This window comes from Triticum urartu, chromosome 5A, assembly GCF_056163025.1.
Source record: "Triticum urartu cultivar PI428250 chromosome 5A, HENAU_Tu73, whole genome shotgun sequence".
NCBI lineage: Eukaryota > Viridiplantae > Streptophyta > Magnoliopsida > Poales > Poaceae > Triticum > Triticum urartu.
Window position 1 is genome coordinate 241675330 of NC_141877.1, and position 7555 is coordinate 241682884.

Below are 7555 nucleotides of genomic sequence, written 5' to 3' on the forward strand. Positions count from 1 at the left end.
TTTTAAATGCTGTTTTCCATTCATCTCCCAATTTCATACGAATTTGATGGTATCCACTACGCAAATCAACTTTGGAGAATATTGTAGAGCCACTCAATTCATCAAGCATATCATCTAGCCTAGGAATAGGATGACGATAATGAATAGTAATATTATTAATGCCTCTACAATCAACGCACATACGCGATGTACCATCCTTTTTCGGCACTAAAATGATAGGAACAGCACAAGGACTAAGGGATTCGCGTATATAACCTTTGTCGAGCAGTTCTTGTACTTGACACATAATCTCCTTCGTCTCCTCTGGATTGGTACGGTATGGTGCACGGTTGGGTAGCGAAGCACCGGGAATTAAGTCAATTTGATGCTCAATCCCTCGAATAGGTGGTAATCCCGGTGGCACGTCTTGTGGAAAGACGTCAGTGAACTCCTGCAAAATGTTAGTGACAGCAGGGGGCAAAGAGGAAGGCACGTCCTCGAATGAAAATAATGCCTCTTTGCATACAAAAGCATAGCAAACAGATTTGCTAAAATCTAGCTCATCAATATCAGATTTGGTGGCAAGTAAACATGCACTTTTCAATTTAATTTCAGAAACAACAGTAGATGGTTTATTATTAGGCTTCATTTGGTGCTCAAATTCTTTTGCCACAATCTGATTTTCACTCTTATTTGTCTCCTGTTTTGCTTTATTAGCTCTATTAATATCATCTTTCAAAATGGAATCAGGAGTCATAGGAAGCAAAGTAATATTTTTATCGTTATGAACAAGAGTATACTGATTGTTTCTACCATGGTGTATAGAATTTTTATCAAATTGCCATGGTCTACCAAGTAATAAGGAACATGCTTGCATAGGTACCACATCACAATCAACATAATCAGCATATGTAGAGATACTAAAATGCACACGAACAGTACATGTTACCTTAACCTTGCCGCTGTTGTTGAACCATTGGATGTAGTAAGGATGTGGATGTGGTCTTGTGGTGAGAGATAGCTTCTCCACCATCTCCATGCTAGCCAAGTTATTGCAGCTCCCTCCATCTATGATCACACGAACAGAACGTTCCTTCGCAACTCCCTTTGTATGGAACAAATTATGCCTCTGATTTTGCTCAGCTTGTGTAACCTGCACACTCAAAACACGTTGAGCAACTAAACATTCATACCTGTCAGCATCTTCAGGAGCCATGTATTGCGTCTCATGATCAGAATCGTCTCCACCGTGTTCTTCACGTGTAATAAGAGCCAAAGTCTCCTCATCATAGTCACTAGTGGACTCATACCCACCATCCTCAGTAACAATCATCACACGCTTAGATGGGCATTCTCTCGCATAATGACCTCCACCCTTGCAACGTCGACAAATAATATCATGTGTTTGCCCTGTTGATGCCATGGATGAAGAAGAGCTCTTTGCAGGCCCAGAAGGTGTGCTCTTGGCAGATAGTGGTGATTGTGCCTGCTTTATTGTATCACGGTTGGAGGTGGCAGCCTACGGAGGCGCCGGTGTAGCAGAACGTGTGGAAGTAGATGATGCACGTGGTGTCCATGATGAAGGTCGACCTGCAGAAAAGTTAGTCCGCGCCAATGCCTGTCGATCCTGCACTTCACGTTTAGCTTTACAAGCAAGATGGAATAAACGAGTGATAGTAGTATACTCCTTATACTCTAGAATCGTCTGAATCTCTCTATTTAATCCACCCATAAAACGTGCAAGCATAGCTTCATTCTCCTCAACAATACCACATCTAATCATGCCAGTTTGTAATTCCTGATATTATTCTTCTACAGAATTTTTTCCCTGTCTTAAGCGCTGCAATTTTTGAAGTAATTCACGTTGATAATATGGTGGAACCCAACGAATATGCATAGCAGTTTTCAAAGCATCCCAAGTAGCCGGAATAGGATATAATCTACAATGCTCATACCACCAAACACATGCAAAACTAGTGAATGCACAGACAGCAGCAGGAACACGTCTCTCCTCGGGATATTGTAAACATGTAAATCGTTGTTCAGTTTCTAACTCCCAAGTAAGATATATATCAGGAACATATCTACCTCAAATGGTGGAATATTCAATTTTAGTTTAGGGAGATGGTCATGATCTCGTACCTGAGGGTGAGCCCTACCATTGCCATTATTTGCATGTCGACGACCTGGTGGTTGCTATGCTGGTGGTGGCACGTAGTTCTGATTTTGATCAACCTCATACTCATAATCTCCCACATAATCATCCTCCTCCACATCAGCAGTAGGAGCCACAGAAGTATCAACAGCAGCACCAGCAGTTTGGCCCGACTGAAGAGGGACACAGCTCGCTCGGCGGAGGGCTGTTTCCCGACGTGGAGGTAGTCGATGTTGTTGCTGTTGTTGCAGAGGTGCGGCAGGAGCAGCCGGTGGTGGTGGTGGAAAACGCGAAAGCAATTCAGCAAACTTGTTATCGAGCTTTGTTTCAAACGTCCTCTCCATGCCATCTATCTTCTCCATGGCCTCTTCAAATCTGTTTATCACATATTGCACCTGTCAACTCATCATTTGCTGAAACGTATCATGAAGCTCCTTGTTCGTCAAGTTCTCCCAGTCAGTCTCGTCAACTTGTGATCCTGGCATGGTTAGCAGCAATAGAAACACACAAGAATATGATCCTACAGACTACTAACAAGTGGTGGTGGTGGCGGGTGTCACAAATCCGTCAAGCAAATCTCAAATTCTTACCAGTTCTTACCCAGCAGCAGGCGGTGATCGGCAACCGTTGTAGTCAAAACTCTGAAAAGCTTGGATAGAGCGATTGCCAGGGAGAGTCAAACGCATGACGTAGATGTATGTGGAGCTGGGAAGGCTTATAGTATGGTAGCAAAAAAGGTCAGCAATAATCAATTGAGAGATGCAAAGTTGAATAAACGCTCAACGACGGTATTGTGTTGGTCCTAGGCTAGATCGTGCTAGAGACGCGAGCCTAGAACACTAACAAAATCACGGCGCTGCACGTAAATAAGGGAAAAGCACACTCTGGAACTCTTTTTTTTCGCTCTTTTTTTTTGCGCTCCTTTTTTTTGCTCTCCTCTTTTTGTTTTCGCTCTTTTTTTTGCGCTCCTTTTTTTTGCGCTCCTCTTTTTTTTTGCGAAAAATCACTATAATGGCGAGTGTCTCAAAACTCTTCCCTCGTCAGACTGATAGGATGGGCATGAAATTTTTTTTCACTTTTTTTCGGAAATTAGGGCAGCGACGACGAAAAAGTGCGACAAAAAATCACTATGATGGCACGTGGCTCAAAAGACTCAGAAAAGCCTAAAAATAGGATAGGGAAAAAAAATTTGCCCGTGAATTTTTTTTTCCGAGACCTACGCAGGCATGGAAACACGAAACGGAATTTAGATTGATCTCAAGAACAAACCTAATATGAGAAGAACTCGGATTGGTGGTGGATATATGGTTGTGGTATATGGCAGCGGTGGTGGTATATGGTAGCGGTGGTGGTATATGGATACAGATTGGTGGTGGTATATGGATATGGATTCAGAGCGGTGGCGGATAAGCAAAAGTGGTAGATGGGCGATGAAGATGGTGCGGCGGCGGCGTGACAACTTATGACCAGAACTCGAAACTCTAAAAGACTAGACTCTAAGACCAGCAACTTGACACGACGATGCAACCACAAATTCAGCAAAGCAAAAACCCTAAAAAGATTATGCAAAGGCTCAGATTGGTTCGGATATGATGAACTAACCCTAATTTTTTTGTTCTGGCTTTTTCGTGGACTGTAGGTATGAAGAACAGACTCGATCTAATCTATGAAAAACTGTAAAATCTCACCGAGCAACCTGGAAATCTGATACCACTTGATAGAGGCTAAGGTGTCCCGATGTTTCGATGAGATGGTGGCTATCGTTTTCTGTGGGAGTCGACCTTGACGATCCGACTACGAACGTGCGAGACGTCGCGCCTTAGCAATCGCTAAACCAACTTCCGAGGGTTATTGACCACGCCGGAGCACGATCAACCTGCCCACGATGGTCTGTTTCCTGCGAGCAAACGAAGAACAAGCAAGAAACTGAGATTGCAATCGGGATATTGCGAATATAAGATGAAAGCTTTATTGATCAAGGTGGGGTTCTGTGACGTCTTGGTCTGGTCGTTGGACACAAACGAAGTACGCGAAGTTGCAGCTATGGCGAACTTTTAATCTAAACAAAACCCAAAGTCTAAACGACGCCCTAAGGGCTGTATATATGGAGGAAGAGGGGGGAATTTCGTGGCCCTTGAGGGTGGGGTCCGAAACCAACCCTAACTCTTGTTTCCCCACACATACGGACTCTAAAAATAGCCTATACTTAAGTATTTCGAAATTACATGGGCCTGGCCCATTAATAAGGTGACGCAGCACCTAGAATAGCCTATGGACGAATATTATGAAGTGGCATCTTGTATATTTCGTCCAAGGCTTCATGCACTCCTTATGGCGGCTTCAAAGTCCTGAAATCATCACTTATAACTCCGTTCTTGATCCCCTTGCGCATGCCATCAACTCCATGCGTGTTCTTGCTCCAATGTTCATCCTTCTCCAAGCTAGGCCCTTCATTTGTAAGCAAAACAAATGTATCCAATTTAGGCAGCATCATAATTTCATGAACATTAGAATCATTACCAAGAAACGAAAGTACCTGGTAATTTAATTGGCATGCGCGAGCTCTAGTAATTGGTCCAGTATATGTAACAGTAGGGGCTGTTGGTGTAACAATGGTATTGATGTCCTCATCAGGACGACTTCGGCGGGGCCAGTAGGGCAAGGACGACGGCGACCGGACGCGGGAGCGGGCGAGCGAAACAGCTGGGTTCGGATCCGGCGGTCTGCGTCTTCGATTCAGAGGAAGCATGGCGCGGCGCTGGACTTGGCGAAGGAGAAACCTCTCCGGCGAGGCGAGGACGGGGCAGAGGCACTTGGCGTTCGAATCCCCTGGAGAGAGACGGGGCAAGGGCGGTGCCATGGACTCCTGGAGCTCCTGTTCGAGCAAGCAAAGAGGGAGAGATGTGAGGTGAGGGAGAAAGACAGGGAAGGGAGAGGAAGGAGGTGGGGGGATGAGGGCTTGAGCACCGGCTGCAGTGGAGATCGAGCAAGAGTGGCTGGTGGCGGCATGTTCAAGCGAGGGAGGAGCTCGGGTTGGTCTGGTGTTGAAAACGAGAGGGATTTGAGAGGGGATGGATTTGGATCGGGAGGAGATCCCGATGTGGGAGAGGAGTGGCGGCGGAGAGGGACAAGCCTCCTAGGTTTTAGGGTTAGGCTAGATATATATAGCAAAAGGATTAAAGGAGAGGGATTTGGATCATCGGATCGAAATCCGACGGACGAGAATAAAATAGGTAGGGAGTTCAAATAAGAAAACGGTGATGTTTTGTAGACGTTTCGGGATGATCCGGATCCAACGGTGACGACTGCCCGGGTCGGGTCCGGGACAATTTCGGACGCACGCGTGAGGGGTTCGATGCACTGTGCAGAGAGGGTTTCGGACCGTGCGGTCGCATCGGACAACTCCGGAAGCGAAGAGGGGAAGGAGGATGGACTAGGTGGGCTGTGGCGAGACTGCGAGGGGAAGAAGAGAGAGAGAGGGTCCAGCATCTGTTTCCGGAGACCAAAAACGTCCGACGTTAGACCGGCTATAATGCCGCTATAGTTAATCGTTGGGGCGTCAAACAAACTCCGAATGCGATGAAACTTGACAGGCGGTCTACCTACACTATAACAAGACCGCACGCCAACTCTCATCCCATTCCGAGAACATTTTCCGGCCACTTATAAAATAATATTTCGGACATGCCGCGGGCGCGTGCAAGTGTGTCTGGGCTCAGAACGGACAACGGACGGAACAAGGAGACCGGGACTGATGCAAGTTTTGAAAACATGATGATGCAATGCACATGATGACAAGATGAAATGTAACACGCAAGCAAATGACATGGCAACAACAGCGAATAACAGGAAGACACCTGGCACATCGGTCTCGGGGCGTTACATCATCTTTATTCATAAACGCATAGGAAATATCATCATACATGATTGCCTCTAGGGCATATCTCCAACACTTAGGACACCTATGTTACTAAGCTCACCCGGAACAGAGTATATGGCAAGTAGTGGATGTTTTCAGATGCCATTGACCATAGGTAGGCATGTTTTTCCCTCAGACTTGATAATTTTGGAATCCCAAGGATTGGATGTGATACTCGGTATGGATTGGCTATCGATGTATAGAGGAAACATCGATTGCGCCAGTAAGTCAATTCTGCTCACCACACCGGAAGGAAAAAGGATTAAGTATGTATCCAGGTATACTCCTTAAGAGTACTCACGTAAATTCCCTCACTAGAGTTGTTCAGGAAGAAGTGCCTGTAGTAAAGGATTACCCAAATGTATTTCCAGAGGAACTACCAGGCATGCCCCCGGATCGAGACATTGAGTTTTTGATAGAGTTATTGCCAGGCACCGGACCAATATCAAAGAGACCATACCGGATGCCCGCAAATGATCTGGAGGAGATTAAGAAACATATTAAGGAGTTATTGGAGAAATGTTACATTTGATGAAGTTCATCACCATGGGGTTCCCCAGTGCTCTTGGTTGAGAAGAAGGATAAGTCTCTGAGAATGGTTGTTGATTATCGAGCATTGAATGAAGGGACGATCAAGAACAAGTACCCACTGCCGATGATCAATGATTTGTTTGACCAGCTGCAAGGAGCTAAAGTATTTTCCAAGATCGATCTACTAAAGATACGAGAAAAGGATATACCAAAAACAGCTTTCACCATGAGGTACGGGTTATATGAGTATACTGTTATGTCATTTGGATTGACTAATGCCCCCGCCTATTTCATGAGCATGATGAACAAGATATTCATGGATTTCTTGGACAAGTTTGTCGTGGTGTTCATTGATGATATTTTGGTGTACTCGAAGAATGAAGAGGAACACAAGGAGCATTTGCGTTTAGTTCTCGAGAAGCTCAGAGAACATCAGTTATATGCCAATTTCAGCAAATGTGAGTTTTGGTTGAAGGAAGTTCGATTTCTTGGACATGTTATATCGGGAGAAGGTATAGCAGTGGATCCTACCAAGGTTCAGTCAGTCACTGAGTGGTTGGCACCCACCTCAGTTGGAGAGATCTGCAGTTTTCTTGGACTCGCGGGACACTATTGAAGATTCATTGAGAATTTCTCTAAGATTGCAAAGCCCATGACAGAGTTGTTTAAGAAGGACACCAAGTTCAAATGGACGAAGGAATGTGAAACAAGTTTTTAGGAGTTGCAGAAATGTTTGACTATAGCCCCAGTGTTGATTCTGCCAGATATACGTAAAGATTTCCAGGTGTATTGCGACGCATCTCGTCTAGGACTCGGAGGAGTACTTATGCAAGACAGAAGAGTTGTCTCTTATGCCTCACGTCAGCTTCGACCCCATGAGTTGAATTATTGATAGAGGCTAAGGTGTCCCGATCTTTCGATGAGATGGTGGCTATCGTTTTCTGTGGGAGTCGACCTTGACGATCCGACTA